Source organism: Hoplias malabaricus, chromosome 14 (assembly GCF_029633855.1).
Source record: "Hoplias malabaricus isolate fHopMal1 chromosome 14, fHopMal1.hap1, whole genome shotgun sequence".
Lineage (NCBI taxonomy): Eukaryota > Metazoa > Chordata > Actinopteri > Characiformes > Erythrinidae > Hoplias > Hoplias malabaricus.
Window position 1 is genome coordinate 14,283,079 of NC_089813.1, and position 15,086 is coordinate 14,298,164.

General features: G+C 37.4%; 1 long non-coding RNA gene across 1 annotated transcript; it reads right to left on the reverse strand.

The window, feature by feature from the left end:
* Positions 1 to 757: 757 nt before the first annotated feature.
* On the reverse strand, positions 758 to 9,018 carry LOC136665752 (uncharacterized). The gene is made up of 3 exons (XR_010795309.1): positions 8,746 to 9,018; positions 1,359 to 1,469; positions 758 to 1,034 (listed from the first exon to the last, which is right to left on the reverse strand). It is a non-coding gene; the product is annotated as an uncharacterized lncRNA (long non-coding RNA).
* Positions 9,019 to 15,086: the final 6,068 nt, after the last annotated feature.

The window sequence follows — 15,086 nt, forward strand, 5'->3', positions numbered from 1 at the left end:
TTTTTTATATTAGCTTAATATTTTTGTATTTTAACAAATATTACACCATAACAAAAATGTCTTCACAAATTTGAATAGAAATGAATAAAATGGCAATGTAAGGAATGAGCAGACATCATTAATTTGTTTGAGTCCTTTTTTAACAAATGTATATTTTGTCATATTTAATGATATATTACCTGTGATTATTATATTTTATTCAGAAATAGGATAAATACACTTTGTGTGATTGTGTTTTTAAATGTGGTTTTATGATAGTGTTGAAATAAAGATCAAATAATTGCTTTAATAATAAATGGTGTGGGTTGTGTTTATTCTGAATGACAAAGCTGTGCTACATAATGTGATTTAGATCTTGATTCTTGCCATGACTGTTCAGAACCTGTAGGAGTATTTCAGCACCATGTGCTTCTGTGGAGCTGAGAGGACTGACTTTCTGCCTTCACAGAGAAACACATTCATTAAAGTTCCATACATTCAAATCCATTAGTTAAATTAAGGCAAAATAATATTTGTTGTATATGTTTCTAACTAATATCTTCAAATTTAAGAGTGTTATTTATTTTAACAACCATTAAAAATCTGTTATATTTATAATATATTTTAGCAATAAAAGTAAAATTATTAAATGAATATTAATAAATGCCCACAGAAGTAATTGTACTAAAGTAGATGTATTTATCTTAAAATGTGCACACATTATCTGTTAATAATAATAATATGTTCTATACAGAAACTCCTACAAATACAAATCACACTTCTTACCTTTATACAGTAGAAACATCTCATATACTGAAGTAATTCAACTCATTATTTTCTAACAATAATATATTTCAAAGTAAACAATCCCATCGTTCTACTCTCGAAGTAAAGGTAGAATATTTACACCTCATTCCTCCCACTGTAAATCTGTTTAAGCTTCGGCCAGTAGAGGGGGCTGTGCACTCACTGCTGGAATCCAAACTCCGCCCACGTTGAAAATAATTGGCTCCTGAACTGCTGGCTCTTCTGTATTTGTCACATTATGAAAACACCTGCAAAAAATGAATGCATGTTTCATATAAATGTACAGTGTACAGGAGGTAAACTGAGTGGGTCCTGTGTAAAAAAGGCAGTGGACAATCAATTCCTGACATTTATGTAATTGAGATTGGTCAGATTAGTTACAATTTATAAGGGTTGTGTTTATGTTAAACATCATTCAACAGCAATTTTACAAAATGGGACAGAGGTTACAAAAGTTACAGTGCTGCAGTACACCCCACACCTCCAATGACACCTACGCTGGGTACTTGGGCATCAAACTGGACGATGGAGCAAAAAAAATATAGACGCCATTGTGCTTGTGCTTTGCTTACCTGGATACAATACAGGAAGACGACAAGCCAATGGAAGCCTTTGGGTGATGTTCAGCTCAGCAACTTTGGGTCCGTTACCTAAGCACTGTCACAGACCAATACAATGCCCCACTGCAAAAAAAAAAGTTAAGAAATGGTTCAGTAGTTCAGTGTGTTGACTAGAATTCATATTCTCTTCATTTGAGTCTGACCAAGTGTAATGGAGGAGAATAAAAAGGATATTTTATTTTATTTTCATTTCACAGCCTTCCCTAATTTCAATTGTTTTGGTGATGATCCTTTAATGTATTTATTTCATTTGCACGTTTTTCTTTACTTTCATTTTGTAGTTTTGAGTCTAAAATAAACTCAGAAGCAGGATTTTATTCAGAAATCGCGGGGATTACAAAATTATTGCAAGTCCCTTCCAGCTGGACAAAGTACACAAACTTGAGTTAAAGTACAGTTACTCAATGTAACATATTACTCCAGTAAAAGTCCCTGATTTAGATCTCCATCTGAGTAAAAGTGCAAAAGTATGTATCTTCAGATGTATTTAAGTATCGAAAGTAAATGTACCATGATTTATTATTGCTTTAATGTCCCATTATCATTTTAGTAACAAGACTCATGATTAATCAACACATTGTAGGTGAAAACACTCTAGTGTCACTCGTTTCCCCGGTCTTTTAATAGAATGTGATTAATTAGTTTCACACTTAAGAACACAACAGAAATGACCTAGGATTAATTAAAAATGAATGTTATATATCAACTGTCAAATACACCCAAGATGTTTCCCCTACAAACTAACAGAGGTCGCTGTCTTCTGAGTATTAAACCCAATTTAGGATTCTGTGTCAAACCTGCACAGTGCTGCCAACTTAGTGACTGTATCGCTGTTTTCAGCCAGTATTCAGTCCCCCAGTTTTTTTTCATTTCTGCATTAATTAGTCCTTCCCTCCATATCTTCTCTACAACACAATCACATAATAAAAACCGCATGTAATCAAAGACATTGATATGAAGCACCAAAGATTCTTCAGACCTTCCCATGACAAGGGTATGTATTTTGGGCTTTTCCTGTTTTTGAAATGCCTGTTTTCTTCTATACCAGGATGTATTTGATAGTTAGGGAGGGTCCTTGAGGTTGAAGAATTTCTGGTCTTTTTGGACCGTTCCCAAAGTAATTAAAATTTAGAAGATCTCCAAAAGATCCAAAATACACCCTCTCTCCTGAGGGAGGCGTGCTCGTTCCGGAAGTTTCACAAAGACCAGTCGAGTGAAGTTCAAAGCAAACCAAAGTATTTATTTTAATACTGGAACCAGGAGAACTAATACATAAGAAACGCAACCTAGTGCCCTTCCACGCAAAGTTCTGACCTTCCTATCTGACTCCACAGTTTTATACCCCCAAATGACGTATACCCTGCTGGCAAGGCGTTTCTGGCTGATTAACATATATTAATATGCATAATTAGACATGTTAGTACTCAGGTTTCTGTGTGCATGTTTCACATGCACCTATGACCCCAAAACACTCATCATGCCCTTCTGACTCTGTAGGTTTTATTACCCACATTCCTTTTCTGTCACCAAGATTCAGAGGGTTCACTAATGGACTTAAGGTCACTGATAGACTTAAGGTCACTGAGATGCCCTAAAGTTCAACTGTCCTAACTAACACTTGGAATTTATACTACAAGCCTAAGTGCAGATCTGTGAAAGATCTAAGAAATTAGAAAGGTGTAAACACTGAGTCAGCATGTCAGTTAGTGTGCAGATTCTAAACTGTTTAAATGCATGGTTAAAATACTGGTTAATCATTCATATGAATACAAGGTTTCATACAATGAATATGTAATTATACTTTCTAATTTTAACTAATCATTTAAGGATATTTGTCCACTAATACAAAGTAATAAAATTATTTTTCACAACAAGGTCCCTGATTTGATCATTTGTGGGCTTTCAGGTACTGAATTGTGTATTTAGTGCCTGGCAGAACCCAATGCTGCATCTAAGTATGCATGGTGCATTTTATTTGGCTAGTTTAAAGGAGAAATATGTAATACTGACACCAAGCATTTAAATTCTGAACCATAACAGTTTCAACACAGTGGAGACAGCTGTCTGCCTCCTCCTCCTCCTCCCCCTCCTCCGTCTCCGCCCCAGAAATGAAGCTCGAACAGGTTGCCAGTTTGAGGAAAACTTAATGAACGAGCAAGAGACGAGTTTAAGAACTTGGGCCTTAATAGCTAAGAAGAATGTGCCATAATCAACATATTTACACAGAAAAGTGTACATTATTTCACTAAAACATGTACCTAGGCAAAAAAGTGAACGTGGCCGCATTTCCCTGCATTTACAAGCCTTTACTGTCCAAATCCATCTGAAATATTTCAACTAGACATGGCTGGTTTTACTTATCAATTTTATCAATCAATTTTCCTTTCCACTATAAATGTTATTAAGGAGGCAGATCTTCTTATTCACAATTTTTGTAGTCAAACATTCCATTTCACCTTAAATGTTTCGGTCTGTGAGTCCTAATGGAGTTATACACCAGGTTTTTTAATGATCTGTTCCACCTTAAGAGTCAAAGCTAGTGCTATAGTTTTTGAAGCTTTTTGAAGCAACTGTTATTCCACTTTATCCGTTTCTAACACACAAACCTATTGTATGTGATGTCACTAAACATTTACGTAATTACGTGGAGGGCAAAATATAAAGAGCCACTGTGGTTTTCCCTGCATTTAAAAAAAAAGGATTGTCTAAACCACATTAAAATTTAGACTAGACAAGGCTGGTGTTATTTTCCCTTCAACCATATATGCCATGATAGAAGGCAGATCCTTGCTTCCTATTCACAATTTTCATATTCAAGCATTTAGTTTCACCATAAATGGGTCTGTTTCAGTCTCCAGCTAGTCACTGAATACTCATTTCCAACTTAAACAGCTCTGCGAAGCTAAAGCTAGCGCTAGGTTTACAAACAACTCATTTTGAAACACTTCTTTTTTCCCCAACTTATCCATTTAAAACACACAACCAAATGTTTATGACATTTATGACAACCAATATTTATGATAAATAACACTTAAAACATAAAAAAAACCTGGCAAGATCATTTGAACACAACATTAAAAAAAATTTCACGTTAAGAAACTTCGTCATTAAATAAATGACCACTTCAAACAAACCTTAAACATGAGCAATATATTTTGGCTTCCACATTAAAAAAAAATCTACCTGAAAAAATGGCCATTTAAATTATATCTCCACCTTAAATTAATGACCACTTCAAATAACAATTAAAACTTTAAAAGGACTGCCAAGATATACTGAATGCCACATTAACAAACTCAGCCATTTTATATAGACTTCTACCTTAAGTAAACGACCACTTCATAGTAACGAGCACATAAAAAATTTTCCCATTATATTTTGCAGGCCACCTTTTAAAAAATCCACATTAAAAATCAGCCATTTTATTTAGACTTCCACCTTAAATAAATGAATTGACACCTTATCGAACCCTGCCATTTTAAAAAGTCTCCCATTATATTCATGTTCAATAAACTGCTGCTGGAATTTCATGTTCCACCTTAAAAAATCAGCCACATTTTCCCAGGGCTTCCTCAAGTCAGTGCCCCACCTGTTATTCGTATGCATTAGGCTCTATTTATGAGTCTGTGTGTATTGCGTATGAGTGTCTGTGTGAGAGTGGCAGTTAAATGTCAGTGTTCGAGAAAGTTACGCCATACATTTCCTATGAGAAGACCATGTCCTATTTGAACGAATGCTGTAGGAAAACTGTATGACAGATAACAAAACTTGTCACTTTGTATAACAAAGAACCCTTTGTCGATTAATTTGGTGCAAGAACTGCGCAGATTAAGTACAGTTCTGTGACACTGAGTAGGCTATATAACATTTTAGAAAATCAAATGGTGCACAGAACATTTCAGACCTTCACTAAGGAGCTGAAGCTCCTGGAGCCCAAATAACTGTCACATACTGGTACTGGTCAATATTTTTCTGTTGGATCGAGTCACAAGAAAAAAAAAACATATTCTTTGTAAACAAAACATTTGACTGGTACTGTATGTTGCTGCACAGTTTGTGTTTCATGAGAGGTCACTGGTGAAGGGTGAAAGAAAGCTAACAAAGTATGCAGAGCAACAAGTGGTCTATAAATGTACTGTAAATGTACTACTACAACGAACACCTATATTAATGGAGCTGTTAAAAATGGATAATAGTGTAGAAACAGTTAGGTAATTTTAATGTTTTGCTGATTGCTGTATATTATCAGTGGCTGATATACACCAGGGCGGCACGGTGGCGCAGCAGGTAGTGTCGCAGTCACACAGCTCCAGGGATATGGAGCTTGTGTGTTCAGGTCCTGCTCCAGGTGACTGTCTGTGAGGAGTTTGTTCTCCCTGTGTCCATGTGGGTTTCGTCGGGGGGCTCTGGTTTCCTTCCACAGTCCAAATAAATAAACACACATTGGTAGCTGGACTGGCTACTCAAGTGTCCATAGGTGTGAGTGAATGTATGAGTGTGTATCACCATGCGAAGGGCTTGCGCCCCCCCCAGAGTGTGCACCCGCCTTGCGCCCAGTGATTCCGGGTAGGCTCCGGACCCATCGCGACCCTGAACTGGATAAGCGGTTACAGATAATGAATCAATGAATGAATGTCATACATCAATCAGGAAATCAGTTATTTGTTTAAATGGAAATTCTAATTCTGATTTGTGCATCAGACTTGTGAATGTTGTTTAAAATTAAGAAATGACATATATATCTATTTAGACTATTTTGGCCAAAGTTGTAAACATTAGCTGCAGTTTAAGGGCATAAAGCCCACATTACAATACAAAGCCCACATACAGAACAACTCCGACAGGCCTCACCTTGAACTCTCAGATCACATCCTGCAGAGCCGTTCTTCACATGCCAACCACGGCTGAAGAGAGTAGCTAATGAACAAACAGCCACAATAACCATCAAACTGTGGCCAGAAAGAGCAGTTTCAGCACTTCATGTTAGTTTTAGCTGCACTGGCAGGAACATATTTAAGGTGCTGCTGTATGTGAGTATTACACACACTTAGAGAAATGTGCGTTATCTGTCATTAATCAACAAGTGTGTAGATGATGTAGTAGCCACTGAAATTTACCACACAGTCACAGGCGCTGGCTGAGTTCTAAAATATTTCTCTTGCTCAAAGCCCATGATGCCTCTTTTAGATCTGGTGAGAAAGTGGGACTCTGCAACAAAGTACAAACTCACTGTTGAAATGACAAATTAAGGCTGTCTAGGCATTAAAAATACAAGACAAATTCATAAAGACTGAACCTTGAGAATAATGCAGAGGATTAAAACTGTCACAGAATACAAGCGGACATATAATCTCATATGCAATCATTCCAAATGCTTTAATCAACTTCTATTCTCGTTAGAAGACACCTGTCACAGAGGCAGTGGGCTCACACCTCTCCAGGTGATGAAGTAGTGTCTGTGACTGGGGCTGATGTGATGAGAGCCCTCCTGAAGATGAGTGTGAAGTTAAACATGTCAAAATACTGTTATAACCTTATTACAGCAGACTTGGAGTGAAGGTGAGTAAGGAGGTATTACCACTCTCTGTGTACACTTCTTATGCTCTTTTTTGACAAAGGCAATTCAGAACTTTAGACGGATAAATATCCACTGTCTTTGCACCAAAATATAAGCAAATAAATAAAAAGCACTGCACACAATGAGAAACTAAAGGCATTATAAGACTAAACAACAAAAACTGCAAGACTTCTCAGATGTATCCGAGCCATGAAAGACATTCAGATGAAGTGTGGTGTCATGGACGTGTCAGGGATATCTTAACACCAGCAAACGCTCCCTCCCTTGCCATCTGACACACTCCAGAATTGGCCAAAATGAAGGAATCATGAGTACATCCAGGCCATTTGGCCAGTGTCCATAAATAGGCCTTGATGGTTGCTTATGACTTGAACATTCAGTGCTTGAACACAACAGGTGTAGTTAGGGACCTCAAGAGGCTGGGAGTGTGTATGGAGATAGATGTACCATCCACCACACCAACAACTCTAGGAATGCTACAAAGTGCATAAAAAACCTATTTTGGTTTCTTGCAATGCATCCCTTGAGTGTGGAAATGTTATGTATGTTGGTGCATGCTGCAAAAGAGCTTTAGTGACAGCATGCACACATTTACATACAGCCACATTGTTTAGGCCATAGGCATCACCAAGAGTCTGCAGAAATCCACCAGTGGCATAAAAATGAAGATATGTAAGTAGCTGAATGGTGGGACTAAGTGCAACATTTCTCCTGGTGCCTCTTGTGAATTCCTCTCGTACTAGACAAAGGAGAGCCATGATCAGCCGGTATCTGTCACACAGCACATCATCATGGTGATCAAATTGATCCAGATTTATCGGTGCAAGACGATGAAATGCCTGTCCTTGTGGATTACAGCGTCTCCTCAGATGGCATCTCTGATTTAGGAACAATGTTCTTTGTACTGCTGCCATGTTCATTACATACACACCATTGTCAGCCTTCCTCTTGGTTACTTATATATGTCCATAATTAATCAGTCAGTTTGATGGGTTAAGGGTTAAAAGCTCAGTAGGCCAATTTGTAACCACTGCTTAGAAAATAATATAAGAATTTATTTACTACTACAACAGTTGCACTGTAAAAAATACTGAATTTGTCATTAATATGTGTATATCAATAAATGATATATTGTACTTTGAGTAATTTAAATTGTTTGTTTCACATGAATACACAGTTTTGAACCCTGAAATAAAAACAAATAATATGTGCAGGATTGAACTGAGAACATTCATAGTGGTAGGTGGTATACTTCCCCCACACCATGAGACAAGCAGGTAATTGTTTATGCTAGAAATATACTGACTACAACATTCAAGCTGTTGGATCTGAATTTTGTTGTTGGGTGGAATTTACGTGACGCATTAATGCTTTCAAATGTACATTTAAATCTTCATGAGTTCATGTTTTTATACATAGGTGTGTGCTGCTGCTGTGCAAGAAACAATGCGTCAGTGCGTGTTTAAAACGAGCAGATTCATTCGTTTTAAAGACAACTGCTCGTGAACATCATGTTAAAAAGAACTTAGTGAGTTACGAGTGGGTCAGACTACTTACATTTACGAACGAGTTGATGTACTACGTTAGTCACGAACGCTTTCTGATATTTAATAATTCCACGCCCCCCCTGACCCATACCTATAGTCTAAAAATATTTTACAAATGAGTAAATATTAATCCACAAATAAAGCACAAATTCGAAATCTCGAATTGAAAATGTATTTATAAATTGTTGAATCATTTGTGGATCGAGTCACTCACGTGTTTTTCGTGACGTATTTGTTCATTTCCTCTCGTGGGTTTTTGGATTTGAGACATTCCTTTTGCATTTCACGAACAAGTTGAGGGTTGTTTCCCCCAGTGTTTCAGGACTGACCTGTTACTCTCAGGGCCGCAGTAAAACAACCCTCTGTAGGCGGGACTGGGACTCCATTACCTGCCGCAGTATATGATGGACAGCTAACTCTGGCTGCGGATTGGCTAAACAAAAGCGATGACCAATGAGAAGCGTATTTTCTCTTTAGGAGCCGTGGGTATCTGCCCCTCCTTCCGGCTGAGGCAGAGCATCTCGACGCTGAAGTTAGCTCCTTATTCGCAGATCCAGATTCAGTGAGCTGCGGTGAACGAAAGGGACTGTTCGATGTGCACATAATGCTGCGCACATTCTTTTAACTCTTCATGGACAAATGAATAGCACTAAATACAGAAAGTAACGAACTGTTTACCCTCACAACACACAAAACAAGTCATCTTTCATTTACTCAATCGCTGTTTAGTTGTTTACTTGATCCTAAAGGTCTCTGAAGTTTAAAATACTTTAAAGAATTTTTATACATTATAAAATAATATACTGTATGGTATATAAAGATTTCAAATTGATACATTTTTATTTATTTGTTTTAAATTGACCAGTAAAAATAAAACAGAAAATAGCAGGAATGTTAAATAGATGTTAATTATTAAACGGAGGGTCTGTATTAAAGGTACTATCAGGTTGGGACACCGCAATTCTCATCCTAAATACAGTTCTAATGCCACACATAAAAAATGTATTTAGTCATGGCCCAGGCTGATGATGTTTTCTCTGGAAACAAATCATATTAAGACATTCTTTACAAGAAATAATGTGAGAAATTGGTTCAGATCTGTCTGAACCACAATATAATGAAATATCTGAAGTGCAAAACTGCCAGAAATATCACCAAAAATATAATTAAAGCCAGCAATTATTATTACGTTAATTTTGAGTTTGTGACATCTGAGGGCTCTGAGACATCTTCAGCTTTGTGAAGGTGGGGAAATGCACACACCCTGTGTTTTTACTGATTTGACTGTTATCTACAAAATAAATATGAACATATTTTTTAAGATATTTGGGCTATAGCTACATTTATTTTTAAAGTGTAGGCTGTGGCAGTTTGGCATAGATTTCGGGATCAGAAATGTTTCATCAAACATCTTAACTTTTACACAGCTTTTAGATGGGACGGGTTTTAACACTGTGTGTGTGTATTCTGTAAAGAAAGCAATCAGGATACTGATATCTCCAGATTCATTTAAAAATAATAGTAAATAAAGAAATGGAGATCAAATGTTTTGTTCTGTTCTGATAAACATTTCAGAAGTATTTGTGATCTTTGAACAGAGAGACCAAGGCCTACAGTGAAGGTCCAACCAGCTCAGAGTGTGTTCATCGGAGAGAGAGTCACTCTGACATGTGACACACAAAGTGAAGATTACCAGAATTATGAGTGGTATCAGAGTAATGGTCCTCACCCCAGTTCTCAAAGGAAGGAATATGTCATCAGTTCTGTTGCTCAGTCTAATGAATGTGTTTATACCTGTAAAGGAAAAGGATCTTCAGACCGAATATACACACACACCAGCGCCCCTTTAACACTGACTGTATCAGGTGAGTGTGACTCCATTGTTACATTATTTCTGTTCTAAGAGATATTAGTTTATGAATACATTATAAATATTTAAATTCATTACTTTCTTCTGTTATAGCTTCAGGAGATAATTTTTTAGGAAAGATTACCGTATTTTTCGGACTATAAGGCGCACATATAATCTTATGATTTTCTCAGAAATCAAAAGTGCGCCTTATAGTCCGATGCACCTCATATGTGTACCCACAAATGGCTTAAGCATTACGGCCACCATAGTCAGGATCCTCACTGAGCGCTGTGATACATACAGCTCTGTGCACAGGAGAGAGCGCAAGAGCTAAACATCAGCAACGAGACCGACTCGGATAATGATGAGGGGGACCTGAACATGCTTGATGCCGAAATCGCCCAACTATTAAACTCTGATACTGAAGATGAAGTGTTCGATGGATTTGTGGTGGAGGAATGAACTGAAAAAGTAAATTTGAAGTTACAACTGAACAATTGAGAGAACAAAAAAGAGTTTTCGTGAAAGAGTTAAATAAAGTTTGACTTTATTTAAGTTTTATTAAGTTTTATTTAATGCGCTGCGCCTTATAATATGGTGCGCCTTATATATGAACCTAGACGCCTTAGCAGGCCCTTATTGATAATGCGTCTTAAAATCCGGTGCGCCTTATAGTCCGAAAAATACGGTAGTTTTTTCAGAAGATTATTGAGCCTTGATTTCTCCACTCCTGCAAAGTTCAGTTTTACATGTTGTTTACATTCTCTGCTTCTCAAAGATCCAAATAAATTCAAACACATTCAGTGATGTTGAGGTCTGGACTCTGGGGTGGATTTATTATTGACATTTACACATCCTTTCAGACCCAGAGCTCACAGCAGGAGAATGGATGTTTTCAGGAGTGTAGATGTGTGTTTTAAGTGTTTAAGTGCTTTAAGTGTTGTGTGTCTGATGGAGACAGTTTTGATGTTTTCTCAGGTCCAGGAGTTTATATAAGTTCATCTTTTATTATTTAAAGAATGCTACATAATATTTAACCTTAAAATTACAGCTTCAAAATCATTGTGATGCTTCACTGGTTAATAATATGGAGAAAAGAGTCTCAGTCACAGCTACGCTGGGTTCAGCACTGCAGAAACTACACTATGTAACTTTTGGAAGGGGGTAGGAAACAAATCCCATCCAACGCTCTCCCCATTGATTTCAGTACAGTGCTGTAAATATGAATTACACTGGGGGAGACCCAGGAGCAAAAAACCCAAGTCTTACCTAGTGTTTGTTTAAATTTTTGACCACAGCTCACCTCTTTACAGCTGCTTCATGAACAAAAAATACACTGATCCACTGAAGTAAAGCTTAGTCTGAGTTTATCCACCGCCACAAAGTGGAAGATATAAAATGTTGATGGAGAGAGACTCCCCTGTCTGCACCAGCATGCTCCTAATAAATATCTTGGCACAATTTTGGACCGCTGTTTGGATTTTGAGGAAAATTGTGAGTTCATTTATAAGAAAGCTCTGCGGTGTCTTTATCTGATTAAAATGAAAGTGTAATGTGTTATAATGTGACAGTCTGGTTTGGGAGCCCGAGCTTTAGGGGAAAAGGAAAGCTTATGAGAACAGTGAAAATAGGTAGTAAACTGGTAGGAAGAAGTCAGAGATCTATGAAGAATCAAACTCAAAAAAAGGCCTCTAAGATCATAATGAACTCAATCTGAACAGCTGCCTTCAGGCAAACGGTGCCAGGAGTTACTATAAATATCTTTAGGAAATCATTTTTACCAAATGCTGTGGAGATGATGAATTCTTGACCACGTCAAATAAACTGACACCTTAAAGAACCCTGCCATTTTAAAAAGTCTCCCATTATATTTAGACCACGTTCAATAAACTGCTGCTGGAATTTCATGTTCCACCTTAAAAATCCAGCCACATTTTCCCAGGGCTTCCTCAAGTCAGTGCCTTATGCTGTGATTCCTATGCATTAGGCTCTATGTATGAGTCTGTGTTTCTGTGAGAGAGTGGCAGTTAAAGGTCTGTTCCAGTAAGTTCCTCCACACATTTCCTATGAGAGAGCATGTCCTGTTTGAACAAGCATTGTATAAAAACCATACACAAGATCACAAAACTAATCACTTTGTACAAGAAAGAACCCTTTTGTAATCGATTTGGTGCAAGAACGGTGCAGATTGAGCTAGAATTGTGTTATGGCAGTGTGAACACCCTCCCTAGTTCAGAAAACAAGTGTTAACTCAAAAACACCACAGTGAAATAATTTCATGTTCATAGCTGTTAGAAAGGAGACGTTTCTCTAACATTTAACTTTAAATGAATTTTCTAGGTGAAAGTATAAGGGTTTTAGAACACATTTAGCCGAAAAAGGCCTACTCAGAAAGACCCCTGAGTTAGAGTGGATTATGACATCATCACCCACTCTAGTCTTCCCTATTCAAATGAATAAGATATTGAGAGATAAGAGATATTGAAAGAAAGATACAATGAGACAGATTAATGCAATTGGTCTGAAGCTTGACGTGACGGGTCCCTGTGTGCCCAGGTCTCACCAGTAAATCTCATGGTCATAGCTTGAAAATACAAGAAGTATAAATACATACAGTCTGTGGTTGTTCCAAATTTGGTGGCTGTAGTTCAAAATCCATGACACGTGAAAATGTTTATAGAAATGTGTGTAGAATAAAAACTTAGCTATAAAGAACAGTAAAGAAAAGAACAGTAATTTGGCTTTGACAAGCCAAATAAATTAAACAATTCTTTCTCTCGTGAAGCCCTCAGTTAGTTTCTAGTGATATTTTGTTGTTTTGATAAAACATTAGCAAAGTTTAGAGGCAAAGATTAATTTTCTTGCCTCTGGGGGACCGGCCAAAATTTGTAGAACTGGATCCTTGGAAGAAAGAGACTGATAGAGATGTGTATTCTGACAAATATAGCTTCTTATTCTGTAAGTGTCTAAAGAAGTCTGATCTAGAAAGACAATGTGTTTGTAATTGTTGAAATGAGGCAAAACAATTATTAATATACATATCTTTCAACTTCACAATGCCTTATTAGTCCAATTACGAAGTGTATTATTAGATAGAGATGTATTTTGTTTTTTGTTTTTTTGTGCGTGTTCTCCGGTGTTGACCAAAGAAGGCTACATTTGCTTTAGCTTGTAGTGTAGATCATTAGCTCGGCTGCAGCTTGACTATTTTTAATCAAGAGTAGCTTAAGCCACTGCTTCAAAATATCTTTCTCAACACTTCTGTTAACTATAAAAATAGCATAAGTTTAACCTTGATCTTATCTGGTATCTGATGATACACATTACACTGTGTTTTAGACCCTTGCACCAAGTAGCTGATCCTGTAAAAATAGCGTTTCCTCTATTTAAATTAAGAATGGAAAATATGTGACCTCAGTGGATTAGAATATGTATCAGACCAGAATTCCTCACACAATATTTCACACGTATCTCACAATTTCTTTCTTCTCTCAGGCCTTATAACCAGTGAGACGGTTTTCATAATTCTATATCTTTGTAGGTGAGGTTTTTATCTTAGCACTTAGCTGTAAAACACTGTATATTTCACATGATGATGTTTTCCTGCCTTGCGCCCAGTGATTCCAGGTAGGATCCGAACCCTCCTCAAACCTGAAGTGGATAAGCGGTTACAGATGATGAATGAATGAATTATTTGTGTGCTGCTGTGCTCTTGACTGTAAGGGCTCCTTGCGGGTGTGAGGAAGCCGTCATCCCCAAGCGTTGGTTGTCCTTCTGACACCATTTTGTTTTACCAGCCCAAGTGTCCCTTGGCCTCAGTCGCTTCTGCTTCTGCATTCTCGAGATGCACTGTTTCTTCTCCAAACAGAGACATTGCTTCCCACCGAATACGCACACGTAGTGTTGCCAACCATTCATTATTTGGGCGCTAACAGTTTCGTTGTGTTTTGCACTGATACGGCGCGTGTTTTAATCCGTATTTTTGAGGTCGCAGTATTATTGCGATGCTTTGAGACAGAAACACGCAGCCCTCTCTCAGCCGGAGCGAGGGGCAGATTCTCCACGGCTCCTAAACAGAGAATGGCTTTTCATTGGTCGTCACCTTTATATAGCCAATCAGCAGCCAGAGTTATATGTCCATCGTTCAGTGCTGCAGCCAATGGAGTCACAGTCCCTCCTACAGGGGGTTGTTTTGCAGCGGTGGTTCAGGTCAGTGCTGAAACACTGGGAACTACAGCTCTGCTTTCAGATAAAACTAATGTTAGCACCGTGTACATTTCATTCTCCCTCAACACATCACAGATGAATTACATACAAATCTAATTAGATAATTTAGTATAGATTAACAATAACAAATTATTAGACAAATATGAGTCTTAAACAAACAATTTTGACCTTTTGACTGGACATATGATAATGTAATGAGGACGAGACTCTTTTTAGACTCTTTAGACCCATAAGAGTCTTTCACTTCAGATCCTATTGTAATTAATGAACAATGTAAATCAATAGTTATTTTAAACTGGTAATACAGTATTTACAAAATACATGGAGAGATTCTGCTTAGCCTTTGTTCAAAATGGCTACTGACAGGCACTGACCGTCCTGATAGCAGTTGGCTTAATAAATGTCTGACACAAAAATATTTTATCTGATTGATTACAGTCACAAAGGATCCGCAAAAGTCCCTTGGCCCCTGTGTT